The sequence below is a fragment of the Mercenaria mercenaria genome, chromosome 17 (assembly GCF_021730395.1).
Source record: "Mercenaria mercenaria strain notata chromosome 17, MADL_Memer_1, whole genome shotgun sequence".
Lineage (NCBI taxonomy): Eukaryota > Metazoa > Mollusca > Bivalvia > Venerida > Veneridae > Mercenaria > Mercenaria mercenaria.
In genome coordinates this window covers 34,647,707-34,668,487 of record NC_069377.1, presented here as the reverse complement: position 1 = coordinate 34,668,487, position 20,781 = coordinate 34,647,707, and the positions used below count along the sequence as shown (strand labels likewise).

The 20,781-nt window shown below is 34.2% G+C and overlaps 1 protein-coding gene across 1 annotated transcript in view; it reads left to right on the top strand.

The window, feature by feature from the left end:
* LOC123536982 (uncharacterized) overlaps positions 1–13,316 on the top strand; it is a 116,831-nt gene extending 103,515 nt beyond the window's left edge. The window contains exon 5 of the mRNA XM_053527656.1: positions 13,275–13,316. The gene's annotated coding sequence lies outside the window, so the exon portion shown is untranslated. The remainder of the gene's footprint in view (positions 1–13,274) is intronic.
* Positions 13,317–20,781: the final 7,465 nt, after the last annotated feature.

Sequence of the window (20,781 nt, the reverse complement as noted above, 5' to 3'; positions counted from 1 at the left end):
AAGTTCATTATAGAAATTTAGCAGGGTAAGGGTTAACAAGAAATATCTTTAAAAACGATGGTCGGCGAATTGTAATAAGGAAAGAAGTTTATGAATTTTTCATCTAACATTCATCTTTCATCTAACATTTTTCAAATTGCAAAAACTAAACACCGCACTTTAACAATTTAAATTTTTCTCTTTTAATTTTTCGCAAAGGTTTCGTAGGGTTGCAATTTTGTTTCGTTTATCCTTCGACGAATAATTACAGCAGTAGTTTGATGAAGATTCATGAAGCGGTTCATGAGAAGAGGTCATTAAACGTGTTTATATTTTTAGCTAAATTGGTTCCTGTCCCCATTTGTAACAAAATAGCAGGAGACCTTGCAATACTGTTACACATCGAGTTTGATAAAAACCCATTACATTTTAATGGTTAATGCGAAGAAAGGCATATCTACTTTTAGCTATAGTGGTCCCTAATAGGGCCCAAGTTCCTATATATAAATAAATTTGGTAGAGGACCTTATAATGATGCTCCAGACCAAGTATAACAAAGATCCACTAAGCTGTTCATGAGACGCTGTATAAAGGCAGGTATATTTCTAGTTTTAGCTCTGTCCCAGCTGAACAAAGTTGGCTGCGGGCCTAAAAAAGATGCTACAAATCAAGTTTGATTAGAATACATGAGAAAAAATCAATTAAAGGATTTTTTATCTATTATTTTTATTCATTTCTAAAATAGGCCAACTGATCCCGCTTTAACAAATAGCATATTCGCTATTCATGAATCTTTGGACAATGACGTCACACCTGTAAAAAACTGAAGGTCAAGCAAAACATACAATTGTAAACATTTCAATATTTCTGTTTCATAAGCAAAGTTTGACCGTAGTTATATCACATAGATAAACTAAATGCAGCGTACCTTCATTTCAGTGTAATGAGATTCAGTCATTATATAGAATATATATAGTAAAACAGATTTTAAATGAGTTCAATATTTGCATACCATACTAAAGAAAAATATTCATATATAATAAATCAGTTAAATAATTTATAACAAATATATCATAGCAAACAAGTACTCATTTTAATATGCAATCTGAATAAGTCACAAAAGCAAGAAACCTTTTCATATACAGACGACAATTGTAACAAGGAAAATCTTTTAAAAAGCACTTCTCTACATAAAAGACTCTTATCACACCCTTATTCATGTGATACGCAGACCGTATTCAGCTCTTTCTTTAATTTGATATATGTTGGTATTTGAATAGGTTTTTATCATATTTATTAAACTTACTTATCATTTTGAGATATATCAATATTCTTGCTAAATATACTGAGCCAAAGTTAGCTTTAAAACTGTGAGCAGCGTCGTTTAGGATAAACGCTTTATCTACATTTCACTCAGCGTAGTACAATCAACAGAGTGAAAGAAATTGACACTCTCGTCCAATCAGGCAGAGTGTTGCATAAATCTTCCATTCTGATAAAGTATCTATAATGCGTTATCAAGTAGTTTGATTTGCAAACTGAATTCACGTGGCATAGGTAACGAAAACGAATTTAGACGGCGTCGCCGAAAAAATGATATTTCCGATATATTTTGATTTGACGGTACTGGCGGGGATTATTATCAGTTTCTCATACCTTTCAATAACGACTACACAGAGTGCTAATTTCATCTTCGAGAAACTGTATAAGTTCCTTAATACAGCGTTTGTCTTTGTTTTCCAATAGATTGACTGATGGGTAGAAGTATTCACATATATTTTTCTCCCTTAGATGACTTGCGAACACTTGCAAAAAGTTTAGGTAACGGTTTCTTAGTTCGTCCTTAAACCAGTACTCGTCCTCTGGTACAATTTCGCAAAACCATAGAAGTGTTGTCTGAAAAAATGTAAATACTAATACTAATAATAATAATAATTATTATTATAAAGATAACGATAATAAAAAGAATAATGATAAAAATAAATGAACAATAAGAGAAATTGAATCAAAGGGTATCTTAAATAAATCATTAAAATGGTTTTATAAGATAGAGTTTTTTTTGTAAAGACGCGTGTTCGGGATATGCAGTATGAAACTTAGATACAAGCAGTTTACCTTTAAAAGATACGACGAAAGCCCTTCAAAGCCGGTTTTTGACTGTTTTCACCACTGCATTAATTTTATCTTTAATTTGCAAAGGAATATTTCAAGTACCTGTTTCCCTTTGGTACTAGATATATCGGCTGTTTAGAAACTTGGTCTATCTTCTCTTGCGTCAACCATTTCCTTGTATTGCGCCTTGGCCAGGCGAAATCACTGACACTTAGCGTTGGATGGGTCAGTTTGGGTACAATATCTACGGAAATATTTGGTCTACTTCTGGATTTGATTTTCAGTGTTATAGCTGGACCCCTTGCTCCCCTTTTTAAAGTCACATTGCTATATTTTGAAAAAAAAGTAATGCAGCCATTTTCTTAAATTCTTTAGTCACATTACGATTATCTATTTTACTGTTATGTTTGATTTTTACCTTTATCTTTGTTGAAAACATGGTTACACAAGTCTGAATTTAAAACGACTGCCTGTTGATATCTAACATGATTCAAATACTCGGGGAATTGATATACGCGTACAGCTTCACTCTAAAAACTAAGCGATGACAAATCCAGAATAGCATATTAACCACTAGATTGGTGTAAAATAAACGAATATTTAAAGTTGCATTAATGTTACTCTTACACCGTGTTAAATCACTTAAATATTTTAGATGTCCCCTTACACGGGTAAGGTAGCAGGGTACACTTAGATTCGAACATTTTGGGCACGGCCAAGCTTACATGTAGCGAGTCGTAATATTGCACTTCCCTAACGAGCAGAATCAGAGTGGCCATTTTATAAATTGTGTGCATGTTTTGTGCTTTTAATTAATGACAAGATCAGAACTTTCATGCAAGAATACAGACAGTTATCAAAACGAAATTTTTACTCCATCCATTCAAAATAACATGCCAAAATCATCAATTTTGCACTTTTTTGAACAGCCTGCAATGATCCCGTTGCAGGAGCAATGTCCATTTTCTTTGCATTTGTCAATTTAATAACCCCTACTGAACTACAGGATATTAATGGAATGGGGGCCCATCCATCTCTTTTTTTTTTCGAAAAAAAAGCGAAAATGTTCCCGAGTACCAATCAACAAGCATGGAACCCTTCTATAATTCAAACTTCCCACGCATACACGCCAAAATGACTCATCAATTCATACAAAGCAAGTAGCAGTTAGATTTACAACTGACATCAGAATTTTACATGTAACAGCTATTTAAATTTTCTTAAGAATTAACAATCGTTTTCTCCCACTTTAATTTACAGATATCCAAAATCACGAGTTCTAATTATTACAGATATTGACGGGGCCAAAATTTGAAGTGTATCCTGCTACCTAAACGTGCTTAATCCGATATGAAACTCGTCATCGGGATAGACTAGAAATGCCTAATACATGACTTGTGATGTAGGGCACAGGTACAAGTATTTTATTGCCGATCTTAAAACGAGGCTAATATCAACACTTAAACCAGGCAAGGCGAAACATAACCGTTGTCGTTCACTTAAATCCTCATGCATTATTTCACAGCATATATGTTATGTGACAGTTCTGTAATTTACGAGGCTTTCTGTAAAACATGGAGCCAATACAGTTCATTGCTATCATGTGTGTATAACGAATAGACCTAATAAGAACAATAATAAATAATTAAAGATTTCAACTAATTCTGAAACTAATAAAGTATATGTTCTGTTCTGTTCCGTTCAATAATACAAAAACCAATCAAAATCATAATAGACAAGTTCAAAATGGTTAAGGTATATGCAAGTGATTTTCTTTGTATTGCTTTAAATTTGATATTGAATAAAATGAACTTATTGCCAGATATACACCATTGATCTGTTGTATAGGCCCACGGTACAAAGGATATTACATCTCTGTTGTAAAAACATATGTTTATGTTATGGTGAATATGGTATTGTCAATGGGTTTTGAAAAGAGCTGTCTTTGAGGGATAACGCATGTTTTTGAAAAATATTGTACATATCGATAATTTATTACTCACCGACATATTTTCTTATTCCATCGTCACAACAAACGCCACGTTGCACTTGGGGTTTTCCCAAACAGTGGTTTTTCCAAAACGTTATCTTTTTGTCAATAATCCTATAAATTCAGTTGGGTATAGTCATATTAAAACACTGATAACCTATTTAGATTGATAGGTGCATATCAGGAGAGTGTTTACTTTATGTGTGTTTATTGAACTAGTCAAGTATTTTAGAGTGGCTCATAAATTTAGTTAAGTGTATTGACTTGTAAGCAACTTTTTCAACATATTTTTCAGACTCTTTAGCTTTAGTGAATTTAAGGTATTTTTAGTACCGAAATTGTTTTTATCCTTACAAACAATAACAATAACAACAATAAAAATTATTAGTAACATAAAATTACAAAGCCTTTTTGTACTGTCTTGGTCATAAATCCTACATATATACATCACATGTACAACGTACATTAATAACGTTAATTTATGGAACGCCTTCGCTGACTCGTGTTGGTTCTGGTGTTGTTGCCCTGCGTTTCCAGCATTATTCTATGTTCACCTGTATTCATTATGGGTACAGACATTGTTACTTTGTGAAAAAGAAAGGTTTTATATTATGTTCAAATGTCCTGGTATTTTGGGCAATCATTTTTATATTACGAATACATATTTTAAAATCATATAATATGTCCTTACATTGTGCACAAACTTTGATTTATATATTGATGTATAAAGAGCTTTATATTGAGTACAAATGTCTTTATGATGTTTAAATGTTGTTTTGTTGTGTAAAAACAGTACAATTTCTTATGAAGGTGATACGTCTTCATGAACTCATGATATACATAATACATAACTCTATTAATGATCTCACAAAGAAAGCGCACAATTTATAGGTAACAATGCGTAATATTTCTATGTAATAAAAAAGAGAAATGCTAATAATATAACGACGTTTGTACACAATGAAGCAACGTTTGTACAAAATATATACGTATGTACCTACTGTTAAGACGCTGATACACAATATAACGAAGAATATAAACAATATTAGAACGTTTGTATACACTGTAACCACGTTTGTAATGTTGGCAATAACGGAGATCTACACTTGAGGCATTTCGAGGTAGTAATGGCTTTCGATATTAATTAATACTAAAACAATGTTCACATGCCGCTCTGGAAAGAATAAGCATAATAGAATGGAAAACAGTTTATCTTAAAACACTTGCAGAGGATAAATGTACTCAGAAGTGTTCTTAAAAGCCTAATGGTGTAGTGAATAATTGCGGAGCGTACAAATAAAAAACCGTATCTATCTGCTGTTTAAGATTGTAACTGCATTTTGAAAATTCAGACAGTGTGCATAGCTACTTCACTACTTGAGAAAAGCTTATTAAATTGTATTAATCACCTGATTAAGAATAATAAACACGTATATACAGCATCATTTAGAAATTGCACACCTTTAATAGACAGATGTAGTCGTTTGACAGATTTTATTGGTATTTGCAAACGTTATGTTACAAGTATCTCTATACTTCCTTTCCTGTATATAAAATGGCTTTTCAATGTTCGTATGCAGAAAACGAAATATAACAAAGTCATTATCGGTATTAATTTTTGCTTTCCATTAACATACTTCCGAATTATAAATAACAGATTTACATGTTAATTTCCACATTTCCTTTGTAGCGAAAATAGCTTTTTGCATGTAATTTATTACGTATTCGAGTAATTTGTACTTATTAATAACAAGAATATCGACTTTGTCTGGATCAAAACCTTGTTGTTGCTCATAATATCAACATATTTACAATGAGAAATGAGCATGAAGGATCGCCCGGATAACTTAATATTCGGCTGTTACATAATCTAGCCAAAAAACCAAGCTTTCTAGCTTCCATCCGCGAAAGAGCGTTTTAACAGCTTGGTATACTAAATCAGACATCAGTACAACTACTAAGAATTTTAAGGCTGTTCAACAACTTGCAACCAAACAATAAGCGTGGTATTCAGATCTTTTTGATAAGCCCAGCCGATATAACTGGATTTAAAAAAAACCCAGATCAGTTTTAAGGGACATTAAGGAGGAGGGACGATTTGGCTTTTTGACATACATTGTTAACCTTATCTCTGTCAGTCACTTTACTATCCTAGTAAATACCGACATGTTTAACATTCTGAACAATTGTGACCAAGTTGGAAGTTCATTGGAGTTCAAAGTCTTGAGTGGTCTTAAAAGATAACCACACAATTTTATAATGATATTATAAAGAAGACCACGACATGAAGTTTCAATTGATTTTATCATTTGCAGCAAACTATTATGTCAATCTTCTTATTTTAAATGAGAAATATGCTATTAAAAACAAAGTGCGACTAAAATTTTCATCTGGTTCTACGTGAACAATTACAAACTAATACACAATGTGCAAGAAGATAGTAAAGCTGTGTCACTCTCAGTGAGTATTATGAGGCGAGTGAATCATATAAGGCTTACACTTCATTGATTCACCAATAAGCTTATTGAATCATATAAGGATTACACTTCATTGATTCACCAATAAGCTTATTGAATCATATAAGGATTACACTTCATTGATTCACCAATAAGCTTATTGAATCATATAGGATTACACTTCATTGATTCACCAATAAGGTTATTGAATCATATAAGGATTACACTTCATTGATTCACCAATAAGCTTATTGAATCATATAAGGATTACACTTCATTGATTCACCAATAAGCTTATTGAATCATATAAGGATTACACCTCATTGATTCACCAATAAGCTTATTGAATCATATAAGGATTACACCTCATTGATTCACCAATAAGCTTATTGAATCATATAAGGATTACACTTCATTGATTCACCAATAAGCTTATTGAATCATATAGGATTACACTTCATTGATTCACACCTCATTGATTCACCAATAAGCTTATTGAATCATATAGGATTACACCTCACTGATTCACCAATAAGCAAAAAATAAGAAGTCTTTCTGAAACGCTAATACAATAGGGAAAAAGGTATTACTTGGATGTTATCTCCTACAAAAATCTTACACTTGCATCTTATATCTCATTATGCAGTCGTACTATACCGCATCAAACGGTTGTCATGGCACTGGGACAGCAGATCTGTACAAAATCCTCTTCCAAAACATTTGTATGTGTGAAGCTTGTTATTTTCGCTTATTAAATGCTTAACATTTAACCTTGAATATCAGTAAAAAAAAAATGTCAAAATTTAAATTAAATTTCGAATACGTTTATACATTTTACAGAAAAAGGTGTTATTTCATAAGATTGTTCTGGCGCATATCTAAATGTAGTGGGCCCATAAGTTCAATCTGCAAATGACGTATTCTCAAAAAAAAAAAATACGACTCCGGCATTTTCTTTTTTTACGGAAAGAAAGTTGAACGGAAATGGCCGATCTGTACCTTAAAGATGTTTTTGTATGCTAATTGATTTATTTGCTGATTGTTATAGAAACCCAAAAAATGATATCGGGCAAAACATTTCTAAGCATATTACTTACAGCCGAATATAAGAAAATATATGAAAAAAAACTTTAGAAGCATGAATGCAACAATTTGAAAGCAAAAAAAAAGGGCAGATTCCGTTTGGTTGAATTTCATGAATAAATTGGTTTTGTAATTTATATTGTCAGGAACATTTTTTACTGTTTCCCATAAACATCACGAATCAAGTACGATAAAAAACATACATATTCAGTTTTCCTTTCATTAGTTTTGTTTAGCTTGACAGTTTCCTTCGTAGGTTTTTAGAAACAAAACTTATGTTTTATTCACAAAACATTTAAACTATCTCTTAATCAGGCATTTCACTTACGGACGTAAGACAGGTATAGGAAATTACTAGAAAGAAAAACAGGCGTCATAAAAGGATTTTTTCCCCCAGTATAATTCGTAAAACGAAACTGACGGTTTTATTTAATTAAGTTTACACGAGATAAACATGCATATCATTGTTGTTTTAAATTCGTCCTTATTTTCTTGTTTAGTCGAGAAATAAACCACAGTTGAGTTTTATTTGACAGATTCACATTTTGTTTAACAAAGTTATTTTTGTAGTTTGATTTAAGCACAGAGAAATGCATTTAAGCTGCATTTACTTTACCACCGTGACATTTAATTTCTTTTTTTAGTATGTTGGTGCATCTTATCTGATCAAATGCTGAAATATTTTATTTTTCTCTGTGTTAGTTTAATGCTGTAAGCACAGGGTAGGATCAGGTGTGGACTAAGTGAACTGAGCGATTTGTCAAGATTACGGAAAATTTCTGAATATTTGTTTAAGGATCTAATGACATTTTTCTATGTCTAATGAAAATTATTGAGTAAACAGTTAAAAAATATTTGACCAGTCTTGGTTTTAAAAAACATTATTGTGAACGTAGAGCTATTAGACCTTCTCCCCCTGTATCTTTATAAGACAATGCTCGCACGGCCTACGTCAATCAATTGAGGTATATCTTGCCTGCTACTTAATGCGGATAGGCCTGGAACAAAGTATGAAAGGCAAATGCGTCCTCCATATAACCCTTAAGGTCAAGAAGGGTAATTTGAGCGCCATCCGGGAGTCAAACCTTTCGCTTGACGACCCCACGTCTTTGTGTTCAAAGCGTTGACGGTAAACTCTTGTATGTTAAGATTCATTTAGCATCCGTTTTTCGTCATAAATTAAACAATTAAATATCAAATATAGAATGAACGCCTAGAAGCAAAAAAATTATGTTCAGAGAAAATATATGGTTAATTTGTCAGCATTTGACCGTAGTCATATTTAATACTAAGATTAAAAAAACTTACACCGTATGTTTTTTCAACTTCAGTTGAAACAAAACCGGGTGATAGGAAGAACCAGGGTCCCCCGAAGTATGACGCTGATAGCCAATTTTAAAAACAGCCCATCAAAAAAAAAAAAAAAAAAACAAACAAGGGAAAAAGGTAAAAGTTTAATATGAATAAACGGGAGGGTATTGAGATAACAATGAACTTTCGCGTTTTAACAATTAACTGTTAACTTTCATTTTTTTTGAATCATATTTTATTCCTCTTTGTTTCATATATAAAATAATATAAGCATATCTTTTTAACACAGAACACGGGAAAAAAAAACAATTCGGCCGGGCTACAATCATAGTTAACAAATATGTGCAAATATGTGGGGGGGCAATCAGATTTGAAATAATTCCAGTTTTGAAACTTCAGAATACAACTGACCCTTAAAAAAAGTCCTTGTCTAATTCACCAAGTTCAAAAATTTTCCACCCAAACCCATGATGTCGGACCGAATGGCACACATGTTGAAGCAATCGCGTCATCGAGCGATCGGAGGTTGGTTCTGGTACGATCGCTATCCGTGACTAATTTTTTCAATGGGGTATTTGTAAGTCACTGTGAAAAAACAAACAGTAATTATTCCGCGACTAATTCCGACTTTTAAGGTTGGTCGCAATATACAGTTAAAACGCCATAACTTAAAGTCAAGACGTTAAACGTGTACGGATCAAAGTGACTTGGTTTAAAAAACGTGGGAAAAAGACGTAACCTGTGCTTTAACTTCCCAATTTTTCGATCTCCGTAGCGTGAAAATGAACCTAGAAGTCAAGGAATTTATAATCTTATTTTAATTCGAAAACATTCAGGAGCTTTTCTAAAATTTTTAAAAATAATCTAGGAGGAAAGACGAGCAACTAAATGTTTAATAAGAAGTATGGAGGAAAGAACGGGCAATAAAATGTTTAATAAGAAGTGTAACATGCATTCAGGATACAAGTTGACATAAAAAAATCTGAACAAATCGGAAAATGGCCTTACAATTAGATACCGCTTATGTGGGTAGGGGATAATTTCGGACAATACAGCGAAAACGAAGTAGGAAACCCTCGTATTTTTTCGCTCATTTTACAGTAAAATAAATTTATACGATTATTTTATTTCTTTTGTTTTTAATATATGGACCAGTTTTTACACACTACTTAGTCATTCCGCTCGAAAACTATAATTTTGCAGAAGGATTTTGGCATGATGATTGCATAAAGTAAGCATTTCTTCAACGAATAGTCGGAGTACATATTTGAAAATTACATCACCGTACAGGTTTCAAACGTCTTTGGGTTTAACGCCGTTTTTTCAGCAGTATTTCAGTTATTTTATGTAACTGTGGGGCAGTTAGCCTAACCATGTACTGGATTCTGTACCAGTACAAACCTGTTCTCCGCGACTAACTGCCATTTCCCCACATGAAACAGAGGTAAGACAATGATGATTTTCACATCGCGGGTATATCAATCGTCACGGAGAAAATACGCACCCTGGGATGGAACTCACGACCTTGCGGTCTGTAGATCTGGTCTCTCCGGGGGGTGGAGGGGGGGGGGGGGGGGGGGGGGGGGTGGGGGGGGGGGGGGGTGAGGCTAAACGGCGGGTCCTGTTATATTATATGAAAAAAACTTTTGTATTAAATGAACGCTCCGAAACTAAATTTTATCGTCGTAAAAACGGCAACGTCACAACTATTTAGGGCTAGGCTTAAACGTGATTTTTCGACGCATTTCGGTTTAGAATCTGCATTTGGCCTTTTCAATAATTGTAACATGGGTGATGATCAACTTGCTAAATTTAAAGCTTGTTATCAAGGATGCAACTTATTTTTGAAAATCCCGCTCATTTACGGCTTAATTACCTTAAAAAACCTGACGTTTAAAGCGAAGAGGCCTGCAATATTTGTACAATATATAACTCTGCCTTTCGAACGCAGACACCTGGCAAATCTATTTTATTTTTCCCTCTTTGTAGCAATAATACGAAAGGACCATAGAAACGAAAGTCGGCATGAACTGGAGTATAAAACACCAATTAAGGCCTCAAGCCACATGTAAGTCGTTTCCAAATATTGTTAAGTTGCTTATTATGTAATTATCGAAACTGCCATCCAATATGTAGAGCCTACATCGAGCATGCATAAATAAAAATATCTTGTCCAAAGCTGCAAAAATGTGTTTGTTTTTTTGATGAACTCCGTTTTTCAACAGTATTTCAGCTAGTAACGGCGGGCATTAACAAAACCAGAGTTCTGGAGTCCTGTACCAGTACAAACCTGTCTCCGCAAGTAAGTGCCATTCTTCCCACATGAATCAGGGTGAAGTCACGGAGAATTGCGGCCCGCCCGAAGATCGGACTCACGACCCCGCGATCCGTAGATCGACGTTCTTCCTATTGAGCTAAGCGGACGGGTGAGCCGGAAAAGAAATTAAGACAACTTATATTGAGAAATTGTCATTTTTCACAAGTTTACTTCCCCTTTCCACGATATATGGTGCCTGTCCATTCGCAGTTACTACAAAAAGCCATATATTAAATCTATCAGTGATAAATCAGGATGTTTTCAAAGATTTCAACAAATCTTTCATTATTTAATAGTCGAATTAGTCTTCAAATTCCTTTCAGAATGTACATTTGGTGTTTTTTTTTTGTGTGTGTTTTGTTTTGTTTTTTGTAAATGACGTCTTCTTATAGTGATTAGACCACGTATATTATTATTCCACTCTTCTTGCTTACGACTTCTAATTCATATTAGGTCGAAGATCCCCCATCCGTGATTCGTGACTAAAGTTTATTGCGTCCAACAAGATCCGGCGGCCTGTATAACGACTTTGGATAAAGGCTTCACATACCTTACTATCTGTAGTTATCATTCTAAAACAAATTCTATTTGACCTGAGAAACTAAACAATACAAAACAAAAAAAGCAAAGACAAATATCAAACAGGGAATGCCACGTACCAAAAACCGCAGCCATCCCCAAAACGAAACCCACAGCACGCAGACGTGCACACCAACAAACACACCACACATACACGTACAAACACTACAAAAAAGCCAACTCATGAGGGCAAAACGAACAACATAGGAACACAGTGGGCACCGCCTTGGAACGGTCAGTGGTAAAAACACGACTGGGGAGCTTAAACCAGTTTATGGTGCGCACACCAACCTCACTCTTACCCCCACCATGTTCCAAAGACTCGGGACAGTGTAAATAAAAGTAATCCCCTTCAGGCGAATCTCTAACACACGTAATGGAAACAAAAAGGCATGGCATGTAAAACACAAAAATGCTCGTGTATAAATATATAAAAAGCAAAAATTTAGAAGCAAAAACGTATCCAGTTTTGTCTGGAGATGCCAAACAAATAATTAGCTTTGCCTGGAGACGCTACAATACAACTAGCATCACCTGGAAATGCTAAAACAAATCTGCTTTAACAAATACAAGCTCACTAGAGATGCTGAAAGAAAAACTAGCTTTAAACCTGAAAATGCTAATAAAAAATCAGCTTCACCTTGAGAATCATCAACAGTTGTTATTGACATTTAAACTACAATATTATTTACATTTTACAGACATAAGGTTGCTATTTATAAGGCCTTTGCATATTTCAGAAAAAAAAGACGTTTTAAACCTCATCCGCGTGCAATCTATTGTTTAACTAAATGAAACAGTTGCGATTGGCGATAAGATTATTCAGTGGGAGATATCTCATTAAACTCGCAAAATTTAATAAATGTTGAGAAATTTTGTTTATTTTGTTACATTTATTTAACTAGAAAACACGATGTTTTGTCCTTTCTCTTTTTTGCATAAGATTAATTTGTCCGACATGTTTCAACAGCACATAAAATTCTAAAATAACAAATGCAATATCTGCTCCTCTTCCGGTGTGAGCGTTTTTCGGGCATTTTCACTTTTGTTTAGCCACTAGTCCCTCTGAGTACAACTGCGGATTAAATTTCAATGTATCGCAGAACGTAATCTAGACCGCACTTTCAGAACGAGACAGTTGGGATATGGCAAAATAAGAAAACGTGGTAGACAGGCAATCATATTGTTATTCAACGTTTTAGTTTTTGCTGTATAAATAATTGACATTTAGTTTAACTTCACATAATGTTTATTGTGATGAAAAAATAAAAGTTTCTTCTTGTTTTACCACAGGCAAGTATCGTTAAAAATGGAAGTGGACATAAGAGCAGTTTCCTAGGTAACTGTAAGGATCGCAAGAAATTAACACAAGTCTGACGTTAAGACATACAAAGGCGCCCCAATGCTACAATGATTGAACAGGGTTGGAAAGCTGCACGATAACTCATTGACAAATGAGAACAAGATAAACCAATGCCATACAGTTTTATTTGTATATATTTTGACGCTTTAACAGAAATATTCAAGTCTGGATACCTTTTTTACTTTGTTCGTTTTTAATGTTATCAAAGCTGTAATTTTCCAGCCCTCATTTTTTTCGAAGAAAAAGAAGGGGTGGAGGGATTAGGGCTGCGTCTTTCCGTTCAACATTTTCAAGCCAGTCAAAAACTATTGTAACCAAAAACTAAAGGGAATGTTATATTACTTGGTGCAACAGCTTGGGGTCCAATGTTATCATACTATGTTATTCACACATCGTCCATTAACCGGCCCTAATGCATTCCTTCAAAACGATTTTAATAATAATTGGCTCACATCTTCAGCAACACGATGACGTTTTAGGGCTCAAGAAAACAAGGATGAATATCCAACTAGGTAAAGCCACGTTCGCAAAGATGCCATACGGAGGAGAACGTTAACTCACGCTATGGTAACAGCAGGCATGGCATGTACAACACAAAGATTGCCCTTGAAATGTAATAACAAATGAACCCTGAAGAACCAAAAATTGCATATACCAATGTCCCTTGCAGAAGCAGAACATCAAGAGAAAATTAAAATTCGCCGGACCCTAAACATACGACGTTTGTAAACACATCCACATAGCATTGATTATACCTTCCGCAGAATTCTCTTAGATTACTACTGAATTTTAAAACAAATTCTGAATCACGTAGTAAAAAATAAACAAAATATTTTCGCAATTTGTGAATATGTAGCCTTGCTGTAGAAATTCATTTGTACATATAGATTACGTCATTGAAATCCACAACAGTACTACACCTCCAGGCAAACCGATTTTAATTGAGAAAAACATATATCACCCAAGATGTGCAATGCGATATATCCCTTCCAAATGGATGTTTGACAATTAACAATGCTAAAATTAAATCATCACCCTGTCATAAATTTTGGTTTTTAATAATACAGTCATAAAAATAGACTGAGATGTAAATCGGAAACTGACGCAAGCTGTATCCGAACTGTCTGTTTCATTTAGCTGGAGCTCCTGGGGAAAAATGGCTCCACCAACTGAGAAAATTAAACGGATTATCCAAATAAAAAGGTCATCGATGTAGATTTTTAATAAATGCTGTTTCTTATTTTGTAGATTTACGTTTATTTAAGTATTACGACCAAATATAATGTGTAGGTTCGTGTTCTTAACTTTTTAAATTCGCCCAAATACAATGTAGTCCTTACTTGGCTTGCATAACTTATCCTAATAATTAGATTTAAATATAATAATCAAAACTGTTCAAAAATACAATCTAACCATTGACAAAAGTATATTAAATCCACCTATCAACCCCAGCCCACACCTGTTTCAGTCTGAATCATAAATCGAATATCTTTTTGACTTCAATCTTTTTCAGAGCTGACTTTCCTAATCGATGTCACACATAGTGGTCAGTTTTACGCGATATGGTACACATTTGGACCACTGCCCCACATCAATTTTCTTCCGTTTATCGGCACTGCGTAGAGAAACCTAATTTACCGAATGAACGATTAGTCTTTATAATCATCCACCGATCATTCATTTTAGAAATAAGACTGTGAGAGAGAAAACCATTCTGTACTTTACACTGAAAAGGTAGCAGGGTCGCAAGAGAAAACAAGAAAATACCTATTAAAGTGTTGAATTATATTCACCCCTTAACTTTTTGGGATATTTGTTAAATTTAGTACTGTTGATAAGTTACATTACAATACAACTGCGTTATGAGCTTTGAATTGGAAAAACATTTTCATAACTCCTCCAATTGTATCTATGTCGATTTGTTTTGTAAGTTCTAAATAATTTAACATAAGTATAATACTCATATTATCACTTTGTAGCCCAAAAGCGTTGTCCTTGCAGAACTATTTTGGTACAGTTGTTTTTAAATTCCCTTTAAATTATAATTTATCCTAACGATTTAGGAGCCCTATTTGGTACGTGCATGTTGCAAACGTGCTTTTAGAATACACTGTGTGCTAACGAATCTGTTGTCCAAGAAGCATAATTTACTCCTAATCGGCACATTTAATAATTCAGCTTAATACGGCCCCTTTCTGCTCAAGGAAATGTGCACAAACACAGTCAAATTATACTGTGAGTCAATGATAAACAAAACCTCTATCCTCTGGGGCCGAATACCGTTTGCCATCTGATAGATCTTGAAGACTGTCACACGAGTTGTTCCCTACGTTGATGAAATCAAGCGTTTCGACGTAACGTCAGAACGTTCGCTGTCCCAATAAGTTACATTTGTTAATGATGTGATCGTGTTTCAACTATAAAACTTCAATAGCTCAACACACTGAAACACTGTTATTGACATATGAAAATGTTAACATGAATTTCACGGTAGGGCTAAATTGTTCAATCGGATGGTAGATACGCGCCTCTAGCAATGCAACATTACCAAAAATTGCAAAGGTCTAGGCCTTAACAATATAAAAAAAACCTATGTCTTGCAAGATCTACGTAAAACTTTGGGACCCACAGGACAGGGCCTAATTTCATCACGCCCCAGGGGGCGTAATTTTGGTAATACAATAGAGGTATAGGACCCCTAGGCCATGCACCCTACCAAAATATCAAAGGCCTAGGTCATGTGGTTTCATACAATAGATGGTTATTAATATAAACCACTCTATTTAAATATATGTAAAATTTGGATCCCCCGGGCGGGCCCTCTTTTCACCCCAGGAACATAATTGAACACTCTTCATAGAGGACTATTTAATATGTCCCACACCCAAATATCGAGTTCTTGCCTTGCAGTTTGATAAGACGGATTATTTCGTTTTGCCTAGCAACCAGAGTTATTGTGTGGAATTCAATTCTTGACAAATTTGAAAGGTGGCCACCCGAGAATCATTCCCTGTGAAGTTTGTGTAAATCTGCCCAGTGTTTTTTGACGAAGATTTTTCAGAATTGTTGACGACGCATGACGAGACGAACCCCCGGGGCAACCACCAAAAAATTTTTTTTATCTAGCGTCCATCAAAAAGCTCACCATGAGCCTTTGGCCAAATGAGCCCAAAACACACACACAACCTAAATGAGGATTTGGAAAAATTGAATGTTCCATAACTCAACAGATCAGCAAAACGATACCACAATTTGTTAAATCCTATCCCATGTATATAAACTCATCTACGTAACGACGATCTTATGTTTCGGCTTCATTTTTTTACCACTTAACACAAAATCAAATAAAGAAAAAAAAAGTTATTAGTTTTAAATTGTGACCAAAACTCGTGAATAACAGCGGCAGACTAATATTACAAACAAGAGATGATAATCCGTCGTGATAATTCCTCCAAAAGATTCAATTAACAGCCAATATACGAAGAAATTATGTAACCAATTCTTTGTTTGCCAGCCGACGTCAATCAATACTTCATTGCATACTTTTCAGGTAAGAGACCACTAATTGTTTTTCCAAAATTTCCATTATAACTTTACGGCGTTATGGCCTTCATAAACCAAGACATGTATATCCAAATACATCATAGTTCCATCAAAATATCGGACGAAAAACATATGAATATGATACTTTATTTAAGTATTTTTCGTGTGAATGAGATGACCCGCTGTTTACATCGTTGCATGGCGGGAGAAATGCATTTGATAAAACCTTTTTTCAATTCAAATAAAATGTAGCAAATTTTGTCAAAAACGAAATGAAACACTGTAAATTGCAGTAAATACATTTCAATTTTGAAAACAGATCACTTCATGGGTTTGGTATTACATGACTGACCATCAAACGATACAAACATTCACCAGTAAATTCCCTGTATGTTTTTGGACTTGGTGGGTCTACTGACCTTCTATAATTTGCTCAATATAATTGAAAGCAAAACAGATTGGTAAGCGGTTAGAGGTATTTATTCTGCCTTTCTCATTTAGAATGAACATAGGAGCCGACAAATCGTTAACTGCGACGATTGTTTTATTGTAATGACGACCAGATTCATGTATAATATCGCATTATAGGAGTATGCGTGCACGTAAACGTATGTATCTCTGGGACTCATTGATCGCGTTTAATTAAATAGAGTTTGCAATTAATGTTTATTCTTGTAGAAAAGCTCATTAACCAGCTCAAATTTTTGTCAAGTTACGAAAAATAATACAGTACATGAAAAAATCTGCGTACATGAATTTCATGTACAACTAAAGGACTATGCTATTTTGACATTGTAAAACTCTTTAGTAAAACTGAGATCGTCGATACAACACGAGAAATGCACGGGGATCAACCAGAAACTAATAGTGATGAAAAGATGTCTTTCTAAGTAAATTAAAAAGTATAAATTGACACTCAAAAGCGGGTCCCAACAGTGGGACTAGAAGAAAATGCATAGAAATTTCCGGGACAAGTATTTTGCTACCGTTCGTCGCTCATATATACAAAATACTATTAATCAATCAAGGGATATGCCAGTGTAAATGAACTGAGGCGTTAGTTTTCTTAGAAAACGTCGTAATGTAACACAAATCACGACGTGCACATAATTTTTTTACAAAAATATGGCGCCAGTTTTCTTCAGTCAATGAAACAAAAAGAGTATTTTACCTTAGATTTCCTTATAGTATAATAATAATACGATTCCCTTTCTAATCATCACTTTTTTATAACTTTCTCCACTTCCGATCTTTCCTGATCAATTAACGATCTCTTCACAATTACAAAATTAAATGCAAAATGTCATCAAAATTTAAGATCACTCTTTACACGGCTTCAAAGGACATCAAGGCCTACGAACATTAAATTTGTAAACATCGCCGACCAAACAAGTGATGAAAGATCGTGACTTTTTTCAAAGATATGTTTAGTTCCTTTAATTTTCTGATACTTTTAACTTTAAACAATTTAAAATTGTATGCAAGGGAAAAAAAATAAACGAAAACTTATAATATGCAATATAGATTTTAGTTAAAATTATGGACCTATCTTATTTCCAGCCGCAACAACATACATTTGTGTGTCACAAACCCGACTTGACCTCGAAATCAAGTGTCAAAGTACTAGAACATTAATTCAATAAAATAAAACAATCACTAACTATGTTCCTGTAAGCCCCGTAAGAAGAAACGTCTCGTGTTTATATATGTATATACATGTATATTCCGTATCCGGAACATTGACAATCACACTTTGATCTTTTTCCACGAAAATGAAAACAGTTACTTTTATTAATTTGTTTACATTTCAAACATGTGGATTCACATGTTCGTATACAAGAACACGGCACCAGATAAAAGAAAATGCCTCCGTACGTGGTTACAACCCTACCCCTAAGGTATTCTATAATAACCATGGTCATGAACGGGAAAATATACTAACCCCATTTCAATCGCGTATTTCATACCTAAAACCACGCAGGTCATAAATGTGTAACTACTGATATTAAACAAGCGAGAATTATTCAATCGTGCATGCACACAGTCACCTGTCTCAATATTCCATATTGCATAGATGCTCCGAATATTATATGCTTATGTCAATCGTTACAGAAAAAACTTCGTGGAACTTCCCGAATGAACATCCGTCAGAGTCACGACAGAGTGCACATGCTACAGCGAAATGTAAACAAACAAAACCAGAATGCAATATATTCACAGTTTTCTTACGAAAATATAAAAAAGGACCTCCCCCCCCTCGAAATGATGATGGAAATTCATTTGTATAAGGTTTTGAAGTTGAAATCATACATAGTTATACATCTATTCTGTTTATTTAATTCATTTTGCCACATTTTATGCTGCAGAATCAACAGTGTAGGCGTACACGTGTATAAATACGACTGACATACATTTTCATATCAGCCAATCAAGTGTGTCTATAATCTAGAACGAACTTCACCAGGAAGTTCAGCAAGTTTTTTTGTGTACCTGTGAAAAAACTGTAAACTACACGTTGTTTTTCTAAGATAAGAACAATTGAAGAAATGTGACCGTACAAACAACGGAAGATAAATTTCCACTTGTGTAATATCAATAGTACACATTTACTGAACTGCGGTTTTTAGATATGAAATACGCGATTGAAATGGTTAGTATATTTTCCCGTTCACGACCATGGTTCTTATAGAATACCTAGGGGTAGGGTATAACATTACATGGGCATTTCTTTCTGTCAGCGCCAGTGTACCCAGATCGTAAATTTCGGTCTTACCGACCCCGGGTGTACAACTTTTGTAATTTTAATAATATAAACAGAATAATGAAAATCGCATGAGAATTTCACAATGGTAAATATTTCAAACGTTGCTTTTATAGGTGCCTCAATGACCGCATGGTTAAGATCGCTGACTTCGAATTCCTTGCCCATCCCCGACGTGGGGTCGAAACCTCACTTGAGGTGTAGAATTCTTCATGTAAGGAAGCCATCCAGCTGACTTATCGAAGGTTGATGTCTCTACCTAGGTGCTCGCCTGAGCCTGAAAAAAGCCTGGAAGGTCACCTGGAGTTTTCCCCCACCAACAAAACCTGGGAAACGTTAATTGTGTCGCTTCGGTGTTACTCTAAACCCAACAAAATAAAATAGATAAACATTGTTCCCGTTCTTTTCGTTTGTTTCTTTTTTAACATATAAATGAATAAGCAAATGGTATTTGTTTGTTTCAGTTTAACGTCAAAATATAATATTAATATATATATCAACAGTGAACGCCACATGCATTATATTTTCCACGAGGGCAATTAATGCTTGGGATCTTATCTTACATGTGAAACATAACATATTTCCACTTTTTATTATTTATTTTCAGTGGTTTTAAAATAAATTTTACCGATTTTTGTACCTCCTTATCAATAAAATGTTTATTCCAATATACAATGGTCCTGTTATAATTGCCAGACATATGTTTCAGTTTAACAAGTTAATGTTACAAAGAAAAAAACAAAACATTCTAAGAACGCTCGTCTAGTGTACTGTGTATGCACTTGTGGAATTAAATGTTAAAAGCATGTATTCACAGTGCAAAATCATCCAAGCTAAATAATACGTACAATATGTTTGCTTTCACACTGTCTAACATGTCCGAATCGATCTAGTCGGTTTTCATCATAGATACACTTTAAATTAAATATAATATCAAACTGAAATGTTAATTAGAAGTCAAGTAGGTTGTAGCATCCTCTAGGACAAGCATATTTTTATCACCGAGATATTCCTTTCTGAGTCACCACATAACCTATTGTAAAAATGCATTTTTATCCACAAGTGAAAATATCAGTACTTGACATGCAGCTTTCTGAATGGTCATTAGAAATTCTCGATCTTATTGCAAGCGCATGTTTGATAAATATATTGTTACAAAATTAATACGGCTATTTTCCTTTGTTTGCATTTTGCGGACTTATAGGTAAAATTATATGTATATTTATCTTAGCAAAGTAAATTCCGCGTAAACGCGCCTCTAGGTAAGCGCTCAGGTCCTTCACGCAC